This window comes from Engraulis encrasicolus, unplaced genomic scaffold, assembly GCF_034702125.1.
Source record: "Engraulis encrasicolus isolate BLACKSEA-1 unplaced genomic scaffold, IST_EnEncr_1.0 scaffold_1233_np1212, whole genome shotgun sequence".
In the NCBI taxonomy this organism is placed as follows: domain Eukaryota; kingdom Metazoa; phylum Chordata; class Actinopteri; order Clupeiformes; family Engraulidae; genus Engraulis; species Engraulis encrasicolus.
This window is the reverse complement of record NW_026944717.1, coordinates 1-11,773: the sequence shown is the minus strand read 5'-3', so window position 1 is coordinate 11,773 and position 11,773 is coordinate 1. Positions and strand designations below refer to the sequence as shown.

At 48.7% G+C, this 11,773-nt stretch overlaps 16 non-coding genes and 1 pseudogene across 16 annotated transcripts; 5 read left to right on the top strand and 12 right to left on the bottom strand.

Moving 5' to 3' along the window:
- Window positions 1–753: 753 nt before the first annotated feature.
- LOC134442171 (uncharacterized) lies at window positions 754–4,271 on the top strand (annotated as a pseudogene).
- A 2,642-nt stretch (window positions 4,272–6,913) lies between these two features.
- On the bottom strand, window positions 6,914–6,995 carry trnal-aag (transfer RNA leucine (anticodon AAG)). The gene has a single exon. It is a non-coding gene; the product is annotated as a tRNA-Leu (tRNA).
- A 174-nt stretch (window positions 6,996–7,169) lies between these two features.
- trnal-aag (transfer RNA leucine (anticodon AAG)) lies at window positions 7,170–7,251 on the bottom strand. The gene has a single exon. It is a non-coding gene; the product is annotated as a tRNA-Leu (tRNA).
- A 933-nt stretch (window positions 7,252–8,184) lies between these two features.
- Window positions 8,185–8,258, bottom strand: trnat-agu (transfer RNA threonine (anticodon AGU)). The gene has a single exon. It is a non-coding gene; the product is annotated as a tRNA-Thr (tRNA).
- Window positions 8,259–8,404: 146 nt separating this feature from the next.
- trnat-agu (transfer RNA threonine (anticodon AGU)) lies at window positions 8,405–8,478 on the bottom strand. The gene has a single exon. It is a non-coding gene; the product is annotated as a tRNA-Thr (tRNA).
- Window positions 8,479–8,592: 114 nt separating this feature from the next.
- On the top strand, window positions 8,593–8,664 carry trnad-guc (transfer RNA aspartic acid (anticodon GUC)). Its single transcript has one exon. It is a non-coding gene; the product is annotated as a tRNA-Asp (tRNA).
- Window positions 8,665–8,752: 88 nt separating this feature from the next.
- Window positions 8,753–8,824, bottom strand: trnaq-cug (transfer RNA glutamine (anticodon CUG)). Its single transcript has one exon. It is a non-coding gene; the product is annotated as a tRNA-Gln (tRNA).
- Window positions 8,825–9,310: 486 nt separating this feature from the next.
- On the bottom strand, window positions 9,311–9,384 carry trnat-agu (transfer RNA threonine (anticodon AGU)). The gene has a single exon. It is a non-coding gene; the product is annotated as a tRNA-Thr (tRNA).
- A 146-nt stretch (window positions 9,385–9,530) lies between these two features.
- Window positions 9,531–9,604, bottom strand: trnat-agu (transfer RNA threonine (anticodon AGU)). The gene has a single exon. It is a non-coding gene; the product is annotated as a tRNA-Thr (tRNA).
- A 114-nt stretch (window positions 9,605–9,718) lies between these two features.
- trnad-guc (transfer RNA aspartic acid (anticodon GUC)) lies at window positions 9,719–9,790 on the top strand. The gene has a single exon. It is a non-coding gene; the product is annotated as a tRNA-Asp (tRNA).
- An 88-nt stretch (window positions 9,791–9,878) lies between these two features.
- Window positions 9,879–9,950, bottom strand: trnaq-cug (transfer RNA glutamine (anticodon CUG)). The gene has a single exon. It is a non-coding gene; the product is annotated as a tRNA-Gln (tRNA).
- A 486-nt stretch (window positions 9,951–10,436) lies between these two features.
- trnat-agu (transfer RNA threonine (anticodon AGU)) lies at window positions 10,437–10,510 on the bottom strand. Its single transcript has one exon. It is a non-coding gene; the product is annotated as a tRNA-Thr (tRNA).
- Window positions 10,511–10,627: 117 nt separating this feature from the next.
- Window positions 10,628–10,699, top strand: trnad-guc (transfer RNA aspartic acid (anticodon GUC)). The gene has a single exon. It is a non-coding gene; the product is annotated as a tRNA-Asp (tRNA).
- A 403-nt stretch (window positions 10,700–11,102) lies between these two features.
- Window positions 11,103–11,176, bottom strand: trnat-ugu (transfer RNA threonine (anticodon UGU)). The gene has a single exon. It is a non-coding gene; the product is annotated as a tRNA-Thr (tRNA).
- A 146-nt stretch (window positions 11,177–11,322) lies between these two features.
- trnat-agu (transfer RNA threonine (anticodon AGU)) lies at window positions 11,323–11,396 on the bottom strand. Its single transcript has one exon. It is a non-coding gene; the product is annotated as a tRNA-Thr (tRNA).
- A 114-nt stretch (window positions 11,397–11,510) lies between these two features.
- trnad-guc (transfer RNA aspartic acid (anticodon GUC)) lies at window positions 11,511–11,582 on the top strand. Its single transcript has one exon. It is a non-coding gene; the product is annotated as a tRNA-Asp (tRNA).
- An 88-nt stretch (window positions 11,583–11,670) lies between these two features.
- Window positions 11,671–11,742, bottom strand: trnaq-cug (transfer RNA glutamine (anticodon CUG)). Its single transcript has one exon. It is a non-coding gene; the product is annotated as a tRNA-Gln (tRNA).
- Between the last annotated feature and the right edge of the window lie 31 nt (window positions 11,743–11,773).

Genomic DNA, 11,773 nt, shown 5'->3' with positions numbered 1-11,773 from the left:
CTTAAGAAATACACTGTCAATTCTGGTAACAGCAAATTTATTAAGTCAGGTCTTAGCATGTCTGCTCTGTACTTGATCAGTACTAATGTAATTTATGATTTTTACATCAGGTCCAGTGAGAGCAGAGCTGGGGCGGTCCAAAGTGCCGTTGCCACTTACCTCCTGAGTTGCTTGCCTTGGAAAATCTCTTTCCGGTAAGATACACATCACCTATGAAACGAGACAATGTGTGGTGTTGTGTGGTATGTGGTGTTGTGTGTGTGTGTGTGTTTATTTCTAGACTGTCCTGTATCAGTATGTACCATATTTATACTGTGGCGCACGTGTGTGTGTGGTGTGTGTGGTGTGTGTGTGGTGTGTGTGTGGTGTGTGGTGTGTGTGTGGTGTGTGTGTGTGTGTGTGTGTGTGTGTGTGTGTGTGTGTGTGTGTGTGTGTGTGTGTTTTTTTGTGTGGATGCCCTGTATCGGTATGTTAATTTTTCTACTGCGTGCACATGTGTGTGTGTGGGTGTGTGGTTATGTTTGTGTATACTTGACTATATAAAAAAACCTAAATCTACTGTGGGTGTTTGTCATTTGACAGCTGTACCCCCAGTGACAACCTCTACAGCTGCAGGCCACATGGAGTCTCCACACAAGTTGCACCTTCACACTCTGCCCCTCCAGCATCTACATCTTCTGCAGCTTCCCATCCACTGCCAAGCCACGACAGGATGTGAAGAGGTGGAGCTGTTCTCACCAGCAGAAGTTGTGGATGAAAACAGAGATGGAGGCACGGGGACTGTGGTCAGGCTCCCAGCCCGTGAGGCATACCATGAACATGGTGTCACTGTGGCGTTTACCCACCCTCAGCCAGATCTCATTGACCATTCCTCTGAGCTGCCCTCCCCGAATTTCTTTCAAGCTCCATCCATTCTTCAGGTGGAAGCCAGAGCACAGAATCATGGAGAGAGTCAGAAGCACTTACAGTCTGCCATGCCTGTAGGGTTGCCGGAATCCTCATGTCGTGTCCTCTGTAGTTGGTCGTCCACGTGTCATAATTGGCACGAGTAGCCAGTACTACATCTTAGCATCGAGGCTCACCTGCTTGGTTTGCAAGAGGTACTGGTTCGCTGACAAGCCCGTGGATGGACATGCTTCATGACATACTGAGGAACATCCTGCCGGCTTTTCTGACACACAAGAAGGCCATCTGCAAGACGGTGATGGACGAGCTTCACCGCACTGGAAAGTCCCCAAATGACATGGCCAATCAGGTGAATGAGGCGCTTCATCTGAAGTTCGAACGGGCACACTTGGCTTACTTGCTGGCTGTGAAGAATGTCCGGGACGCAGAGAGAGGGCTGTACGGCCAACGGACAATCACAGGAGTGTTACGGCAAGCAAGTAGTCCAGTGCCATTTGGGGAGTATGATGATGCAGATGGCTGGTGCGGAGTGACCGTGTCTCCACACTACTTGGTCGAGTGTCTCATACAGGAATACCACCGGCAAGAAGACGTGCTTACCCAGCTTCTTCAAGGCACGTTTGGACAGGCTTTGAGAGCTGACCACACCCGTAAAGTGGCCCGAAATAGGTGGCTGCTGGCAATCAGGAACCATGTCATCATATGCAGTGATGAACGAGAACTGGATGATCCTGTTCCTGGGTGATGCTACAGTCGGAGTCTGACAAGTCCCTGGAACCACTGTACGAGGGGCTGTCCAATATGTACACCTCGGCGGGGATTCCGAAAGCCATGTACCAGTGGGTTGACAGGTAAGAGTGAATGCATTATTACCTGTTTATAACGATAATAATAAAAATAATAATGACTGAGTATGAATGAGTATGATAACAACAACAATAACAAGAATACTGTAATAACAATTACAATAATGATGATAATAACAATAATCATATAAATCATTTCACATGAATAAAACGTATCTTGCCTCTGTTTGTGTATTGACAGGGACTGCTGTGCTGCATTCCACATCCCAAACCCTGCGCCTCTGGAGCACCTCAACTGGGACCGTCTGGAAGACCACGGACGACATCATTGCTGCTGCAACCTCTGGGCCCCTCTCCAACACCTGTTCCTCACGAAGCAAGTTCAACGACTCCATCAACATTAAGTTGGACTCGTTTCACTGCAAGCACCATTTGTCCAGGGAGTGTGTGTCCGAGCACCATCCACTACACAGCACCTTCTGCAAGTTTCCTGTCAGCAGCTTTCAATGTGGTGGATCAGGCAGACCTGCAGAGACTCAGAGATGCCTACAAGTTTTGTGGCATTGAGCCTGCCAACCCCACAAAGCAACACATCAAACAGCATTGCAGGTCCAGAATTCCACCTCCCGACGAGCTGCTGGAAAGAGTGGAGAGGGTGCTGCATAAGTTCCACCTGGAAAGCGACCCTGATGGAGTGCCCCTTTTCAAGCCATCAATGCTGAAGGTATGGAGGATTCAGCGGGTCCATATTCTTCGCGGTTGCCTGAGTGACCCTGCGGTTGATGAGGCAATTCTCTACCGGCACGGTGGAACAGTGCAACTGAACCATCTACCAGGCGAGGGAGCGGCTGTCCCCCTGTGGATACCGGTGAGAGGCACATCACAACAGGAGGGCTTCCATTTCCACCAGGCAAAATGGGTCACTGGAAATCTGGTGTCAACGGAGCTATTCCAGGCCCAGGGCATGATTTGGTGTAACACGGTGGAACTTCCAACGCCTTCTGGACCTGAAGTTGCCGGATGTGAAGCTCCCTTGTGTTTTTGACCCGCTCCTGATGATGGAGCTGAATAGGGCAATCGGAGGCAGTGACAGGGCAGATAAAATACCCCATCTTGCGTGTCTCACAGGCAGACACAGGGGAAAGATTTGGACTCCAGTATGTGGAGCCTGGCTGCCGACCCATCCCATTACAATGGGACAAGAACAAGGCCCAGAAGGATGCTGGTGCTGCTGTCGAGGAAGAGCATCCCTTTGAACAGGCTGCTGATCCACTTCAGGAGATGACAGAGGACCATCCTGCAGACACTGTGCCACAGGATGCCTTTGATCCACTCGACATCTTGAATCAGCCTATCAAAGTTGAAGGTAATATATTTATTATTAATGTTCATGTTTATACTAAAAGTAATTTGTAGTGTCACATGCTAATTTTATGAACAAATTAATTTATTGTCTTGCTTGTGTATGTCTGCTTCCCCCCTTTAAACAGCTCCCTCAGTGACGCCCCCGGCACTTCCTCACTTTGCCTCTCCGCGAGCTGCACGAACGGGTTCTGTCAAGGCAGGAGGATTGGTTTTTGTCCTGAACCACTTCCGGTGGACACAGCCGATGAGGGACGCAATCGATGGCCTTCTCACTAAATACCATGGACAGAAGGACTTCCTTTCCAAGGTGGACCACGATTATGCTGCCCTCGTACAGGCTGCCTCCCCGCAACCCAAACAGCCTCTTACATCATCCCACCACCAAAAACAGCACATATCGCGCTACGTCAAGCACATGGCCAAGCAGATCAACGCCAGCTCTTCTCTGAATACAAGCCCAGAAAAACTTTTGGAGACGCAGCAGCTGTGGCATGATCTCACAGCGGGGAGTGAGACGGTCAGTGTGCCAGTGGTAACCCTCCCACCTGCACCAGTTAATCCACCCAGCAGCAGTGTACCTCAGGAAGCATCTGTGACTAAGGCGGAGGTGGAGCAAATGATTAGGGACATTGTGCAAGAGCAGCAGCAGCAGCAACCACCACCACCAAAAAGGACAAGGAACTGTCTTGCCTGTGGCCAACCGAAGTCCCGCCACCGTGGAGATGGCACCTCCATTCATCTGTTTTATCAGTCTGGGGAGGTTAAGTACTTTTACTGCTCTACAAAAAGTACATCAGACCTATGCATCAGAAGGTCTGACAAATCCCAGAATGCCGGTTGACGACTTTGCAAAGACTCCTTTTTTTCACAAGGGAGCTGGAGACTGCAAAGGAGCGATCTGCACAGTACAGGCAGATGAAAGAGGAGCGTGACAAGAGGAAGGCTGCCGAGCAACTGCCCACTGGTCGTCTGTGTAGGTTCTGCCACAGACCGATCAAACAAGGACCAGATAGTCCTCATATTCACACTGGGTTCCCGGGTGTGGTGGGCAAGTATGTTTACTGTCCTGCAAAAGTGTTGGACCTGTACAAGGACAAAGGGATGACTCGTGAACTGTCCTGGCTTGAGTTCTGTGAGTCTCCCTTTTATGACACTGAAAAGCAGAGGTGGGCAGCAGAGAAGGGCAAACGATAACCTATAGGACTGAACTGCCACTCTGTTTTTGGGTAAAGACTGTGCTGACGCGCCTCCAAAAAAGCACTTTTTGTAAATATTCTTTTTGTATATATTTTTTTCTGTACATAGTTGTAAATAGTTCCACACAATTTTTGCCTCCTAAAATCCAACCCCACGTCCACGTCGTAGGAGGCGGTAACAGAAGACTGTCTGCAAGCATAATGTTTGCTAAGTGTTCTGGCTGACGGGGCTCTGGTACGAACAGTGTTGTAGCATCTGTACTAGCTCTGCACTTCCTGAGTTGTTGGTTGTCTGTCCATTTCTAAACCTACAGGTGGTGGTGTGACCTGCCCAGCTCTGTTCTCCCTGTGTTGTTTTGTTCTGTGTTGTTTTGCCTCTCCTCCATAAAAGAACACACAGGATTTTCGCCCAAAGCATAGAAAGCTTCAAGGTAAAGGTAGAATGACCAAATATAACATCGTCTTTTTCTAAACTGACAGGTTGAGGTGTGACCTGTCCAGCTTGGTTCTCCCTGTGTTGTTTGTCTGTCCATTTGAATCTACAGGAGGAGATGTGACCTGGCCAGCTCTGCTCCCTGAGTGTCTCCTTGCACCACATATTTGCATTAGTGCAATGGTTTTTATTTTTGGCACAAGCTAAGTTCATAAGACAATTCAAATTATGTAGTTATTTCCTCTAGGTAAAGGAAACAATGTATTGGGGACATACATAATGCACAGACTGACCTGTGTGCAGCCCCCCCCGCACACACACACACACACACACACACACACACAGATGCACAGCAGGGTGCCAGGGGGTGTTCCCAACAGCCCAGGACCCACCTCTGGAGACGAGAGGTCTGGTCTGCTAGGCCTACCACTGCCCAGCCACACACTTGGTGCATGACGGAAAAGTACCAAGTCTGTAGGTCAGTGAAAGAGTCAGTAAGTCAGTAACAGGGAGAGCAGTGGAAGGGGGTGGGGTAGGGGTGTGCAGCATCACACCAACAATCGGGGGTTGGGCTGGCTGACTGCTAAGAAGAGGTGACAAGAACACAGAAAGAGGCTGAGATGTCAGGCTCATGTGGCAGGGTGTACTTTGCTGTATGTCAGTGTTAAAGTTTGTAGCTGTCCCAGATCACTGGAAGGATGCTTGTTGTTATGGTCGTTGTCTCTGTGCATCTTTGTATGTGTGTCTGAGTATATGTGAGTTTATGCTTTCTGCAGACGGCTGCTATGAGAACCAAGGATGAGGAGAACTACTGAGAGTCAATGACAAGATGGAGGGCTTGAATGAGTGCACAGCACACACAATTACAGATGAAATTTGTGGTAGTATAAACACCTGCTTAGAGTATATAGTACAGTTCTTATCATCCATGCTTTATTTACTGTAACACTCAAATGTATCAAATAGAATTATTAGATGTGAGAAATGGATGTCACACTATATCACACTCTCTGCCTGTCCATAAAAGAACACACAGGATTTTCGCCCAAAGCATAGAACGCTTCAAGGTAAAGGTAAAATGGCAAAATACAACACAGTCTTTTTCTAAACTGACAGGTTGAGGTGTGACCTGTCCACCTTGGTTCTCCCTGTGTCTGTCCATTTGAATTTACAGGAGGAGGTGTGACCTGGCCAGCTCTGCTCCCTGAGTGTCTCCTTGCACCACATCTTTGCATTAGTGATACACAGTACACTGTTTTGGCTGATCAAAGTACTGATTTGTATTTTATTCTTTAAATAAACATGCACTGGTTAATTTGCAAAAATCTGTGTGGTCTCTCCTTCATGTTGAAACTCTTCTACTTTTTGTAAAAGGAAAAAAAGCTCAGTAATTAAAAGGTAGTACAGGGAGTTATTTTATTCACAATCATATTCATTAATTGTTTTTTCTTTAGTATTGTTGTATTGACTGCTGAAAAAGAGGATGTATAATTTTGGGTAAGTATGGGTAAGAATGAATAAATAAGCAGAAGAATAAATCAAGCACTGTCTCAATAAATTAATCTTTCTTTGTCAGTGTAAGGCAATCTGAATGTATAAATTGAACAGTTGTAGTACATTATATTCATAGGTCAGACTGTTTTGAAAATGGATTGGTTATACATATATGGGTCAGTGACCTTTCAGCATTATCACACGTCAGGGCAGCACAACAACAGCCAGTGCCACTATTGTAAAGCATATTAATTGAAGCATATCAAACAACAATTACCAATTAATTTACCTGCATTAGATGCTGTTGTGCTACTTGATATCTGAAGCCACAAAAATGTCTTTGGCCCACATAAAATTAATATGACAATTGGTACAAACATGAAAAGTTGCAGTTGCAATAAAGCTGTGACTTTCCATCACCTTCCTCTATTATTTTCATTATTTTAGGGTGCTCCTGACGGGATTTGAACCCGAAGGGTTGTGAACTACTTAATGATATTAATGATATGCATGACGGGGCAAAATGCTGCATTTTCATTGGCTGTCACAGCTCTACACCTATACATGGCTGGCCGCTGTGTGGAAGGCAGCTATGCTCACCACTATACCACCAACGCCTGCTCTCTATGAGCCCCTTGGGCCTCAGGTGGATATCTGCTTACAGCCCAGCTAGGAGGAATGGGGGCAGGGAGGCAGGTAAACCAGGCACCCACTGGCAGCGGTGGGATTCGAACCCAGGCCCCCGAAGAGACTGGAGCCTTAATCCAGCGCCTTAGACCGCTCGGCCACGCTACCACTGATCGCAGAGGCAAGCTGTGACCGATCGGTGGCTGACCACGCAAAGGCCCGGACAAAGGAGCCTCGGGCGAGTGCCTGCCCGCCTATTAGCGATTCCTCAGTTTGTGGTCGAGACCGTGGAAGCGCATATTTGACAGGGAGGAAAGCCTGAGGCCAAAGAATCACTTCCACTGGCAGCGGTGGGATTCGAACCCACGCCCCCGAAGAGACTGGAGCCTTAATCCAGCGCCTTAGACCGCTCGGCCACGCTACCGTGCTACAGGGGCTCGGAACAGCAATCCAGCCATTTCTCCGACCAGCTAAGGACCCGACACATGACTTCCGACTCGCATTGGCTGTCACAAGGATGTGGGTCACGAGTGCTTGTACTAACCCCAACTCCGATGAAGTTGGGACGTTTGGTAAACAGTGAATAAAATCAAAATGCTATCATTTTCAAAACACTCAATCTATTCATTAGATGGAGAATAGTGAAAAGACAACATATTAAGTGTTAAAACCGAGAAAAAATATTGTTTTGGGGGACATATGTACTCATTTCTAATTTGAGAAATCCAACACGTCTCAAAAGAGTTGGGACGGGGACAATAAATAAATAATAATAATAATAAACAACAGGAAAGGTTTTGAAGGTTTCGAGGATTTGAACTCGGATCGCTGGATTCAGAGTCCAGAGTGCTAACCATTACACCATGGAACCTTGCTCGCTTGACATGTAATCTTTTGGACCGCACCGCATCCAAGGGTTTTAAAACATCCAAAGCATGATCTTTAGGGTTTGCTAAGTGACTGCGCTGTAGCAGTGTGGCAGCTAAACTGTACAGGCAGTGCAGTTCGGCAGATTGCACATTTTGACATGTAGCTCATTTCGACATGTAGCTCATTTCGACAGGTAGCGTGTTCTGTCAAACTGAGCTGCATCCGAGAACCGAACCTGACAACATGTTTTTCGCAACAAACAGTGGCTAAACAAATGCCTCTATTCAATGGCATCCCTTACAAGCTTGGGAAACCCCACCGCTTATTTGCACACTGGACCAAACGAGGGATTTACGGCTGTGTCTGGCCCTTGCCCCACTCTTGGGGAACTTTTCACACTTTCGGCTAGTGGCTTCGAGAGATTCAAGTACACGAGTAAGACCCCCGCAACTGTCCTCTTACCACCTGTGGACAGTCGTCTCAAATAAGGCACTGCTGGGATTCGGACCCAGGATCTCCTGTTTACTAGACAGGCGCTTTAACCAACTAAGCCACAGCGCCTGGTGCTGACATCTCTCAGCAGGCATGCGGGCACGCATTCATGGCAGCGGCCTTGCAATTTAGGCTAGTCACATCGACAGCTTCAACTACTCAAGTAAGAACCCCGAAGCTGACTTCTTACCGCCTGTAGACAGTTGTCGAACATAAGGCACTGCTGGGATTCGAACACAGGAGCGCCTGTTTACTAGACAGGAGCTTAAACCAACTAAGCCACAGCGCCACTACAGCGGGAAAATTCAAGACATCAGACGTAACGTCAAATCATCGCTCAGCTTTGTCAAGTCGACATTATCCTCAGGTGCCACGCGGCAAGGGGGAGGACCTCACGGCCCAATCCTCGTTAGTATAGTGGACAGTATCTCCGCCTGTCACGCGGAAGACCGGGGTTCGATTCCCCGACGGGGAGTTGACGAGTGTCCTTTTAGGCTACCGATGCTGCGTTGCTGAAGCTAGCGCATGTGACGCCTCACTCCACAAGGCAACAACAACAGGAAAGGTTCCACCGAGATTTGAACTCGGATCGCTGGATTCAGAGTCCAGAGTGCTAACCATTACACCATGGAACCTTGCTCGCTTGACATGTAATCTTTTGGACCGCACCGCATCCAAGGGTTTTAAAACATCCAAAGCATGATCTTTAGGGTTTGCTAAGTGACTGCGCTGTAGCAGTGTGGCAGCTAAACTGTACAGGCAGTGCAGTTCGGCAGATTGCACATTTTGACATGTAGCTCATTTCGACATGTAGCTCATTTCGACAGGTAGCGTGTTCTGTCAAACTGAGCTGCATCCGAGAACCGAACCTGACAACATGTTTTTCGCAACAAACAGTGGCTAAACAAATGCCTCTATTCAATGGCATCCCTTACAAGCTTGGGAAACCCCACCGCTTATTTGCACACTGGACCAAACGAGGGATTTACGGCTGTGTCTGGCCCTTGCCCCACTCTTGGGGAACTTTTCACACTTTCGGCTAGTGGCTTCGAGAGATTCAAGTACACGAGTAAGACCCCCGCAACTGTCCTCTTACCACCTGTGGACAGTCGTCTCAAATAAGGCACTGCTGGGATTCGGACCCAGGATCTCCTGTTTACTAGACAGGCGCTTTAACCAACTAAGCCACAGCGCCTGGTGCTGACATCTCTCAGCAGGCATGCGGGCACGCATTCATGGCAGCGGCCTTGCAATTTAGGCTAGTCACATCGACAGCTTCAACTACTCAAGTAAGAACCCCGAAGCTGACTTCTTACCGCCTGTAGACAGTTGTCGAACATAAGGCACTGCTGGGATTCGAACACAGGAGCGCCTGTTTACTAGACAGGAGCTTAAACCAACTAAGCCACAGCGCCACTACAGCGGGAAAATTCAAGACATCAGACGTAACGTCAAATCATCGCTCAGCTTTGTCAAGTCGACATTATCCTCAGGTGCCACGCGGCAAGGGGGAGGACCTCACGGCCCAATCCTCGTTAGTATAGTGGACAGTATCTCCGCCTGTCACGCGGAAGACCGGGGTTCGATTCCCCGACGGGGAGTTGACGAGTGTCCTTTTAGGCTACCGATGCTGCGTTGCTGAAGCTAGCGCATGTGACGCCTCACTCCACAAGGCAACAACAACAGGAAAGGTTCCACCGAGATTTGAACTCGGATCGCTGGATTCAGAGTCCAGAGTGCTAACCATTACACCATGGAACCTTGCTCGCTTGACATGTAATCTTTTGGACCGCACCGCATCCAAGGGTTTTAAAACATCCAAAGCATGATCTTTAGGGTTTGCTAAGTGACTGCGCTGTAGCAGTGTGGCAGCTAAACTGTACAGGCAGTGCAGTTCGGCAGATTGCACATTTTGACATGTAGCTCATTTCGACATGTAGCTCATTTCGACAGGTAGCGTGTTCTGTCAAACTGAGCTGCATCCGAGAACCGAACCTGACAACATGTTTTTCGCAACAAACAGTGGCTAAACAAATGCCTCTATTCAATGGCATCCCTTACAAGCTTGGGAAACCCCACCGCTTATTTGCACACTGGACCAAACGAGGGATTTACGGCTGTGTCTGGCCCTTGCCCCACTCTTGGGGAACTTTTCACACTTTCGGCTAGTGGCTTCGAGAGATTCAAGTACACGAGTAAGACCCCCGCAACTGTCCTCTTACCACCTGTGGACAGTCGTCTCAAATAAGGCACTGCTGGGATTCGGACCCAGGATCTCCTGTTTACTAGACAGGCGCTTTAACCAACTAAGCCACAGCGCCACTGCTGCTGGGAGCGTGCTTCAAACCGCTGAAGAAGCGTCAAAGCACGCTAAGCTTTGTCAACGCCGCATTATCGCCGAGTGCCGGCGGCTAAGACAGGGGAGATTAGGTGCCGAATCCTCGTTAGTATAGTGGACAGTATCTCCGCCTGTCACGCGGAAGACCGGGGTTCGATTCCCCGACGGGGAGGCTTTGAGGATGCTTTTCACCTGTGTCAGAGTTGGCACAGTTGAAAGGCAAGCATCGACACCATGCACAGATGTCCAATGAATAGTTGGCTGAGCCCATTGTTCCAGAGACCCACTCGCGCTCGCTGGGTCAACCCCAACCTTAATCCAGAGAGCGACTCCATCTCGCTGGGTCAACCCCAACCCTAGCACCAATCCAGAGAACTTTAAACAGAGGGATTTGAACCCAGGACCATTGAATTTACAAGATGGGTGCTTTGACCCTCACCATATGCCTCCCTGCTGGTTCCTCTCGCTGACAGGCATGATCTTTGACACAGTTCAAGCGAATCGGGACTGCTACACAAGTGACATTCCCCGAGGCGAGTTCTTGTCGCCTTCAAGGTGTACACTCATCTAACACAAGGCACTGCTGGGATTCGAACCCAGGGTCTCCTGTTTACAAGACAGGCGCTTTAACCAACTAAGCCACAGCGCCTGGTGCTGACATCTCTCAGCAGGCATGCGGGCACGCATTCATGGCAGCGGCCTTGCAATTTAGGCTAGTCACATCGACAGCTTCAACTACTCAAGTAAGAACCCCGAAGCTGACTTCTTACCGCCTGTAGACAGTTGTCGAACATAAGGCACTGCTGGGATTCGAACACAGGAGCGCCTGTTTACTAGACAGGAGCTTAAACCAACTAAGCCACAGCGCCACTACAGCGGGAAAATTCAAGACATCAGACGTAACGTCAAATCATCGCTCAGCTTTGTCAAGTCGACATTATCCTCAGGTGCCACGCGGCAAGGGGGAGGACCTCACGGCCCAATCCTCGTTAGTATAGTGGACAGTATCTCCGCCTGTCACGCGGAAGACCGGGGTTCGATTCCCCGACGGGGAGTTGACGAGTGTCCTTTTAGGCTACCGATGCTGCGTTGCTGAAGCTAGCGCATGTGACGCCTCACTCCACAAGGCAACAACAACAGGAAAGGTTCCACCGAGATTTGAACTCGGATCGCTGGATTCAGAGTCCAGAGTGCTAACCATTACACCATGGAACCTTGCTCGCTTGACATGTAATCTTTTGGACCG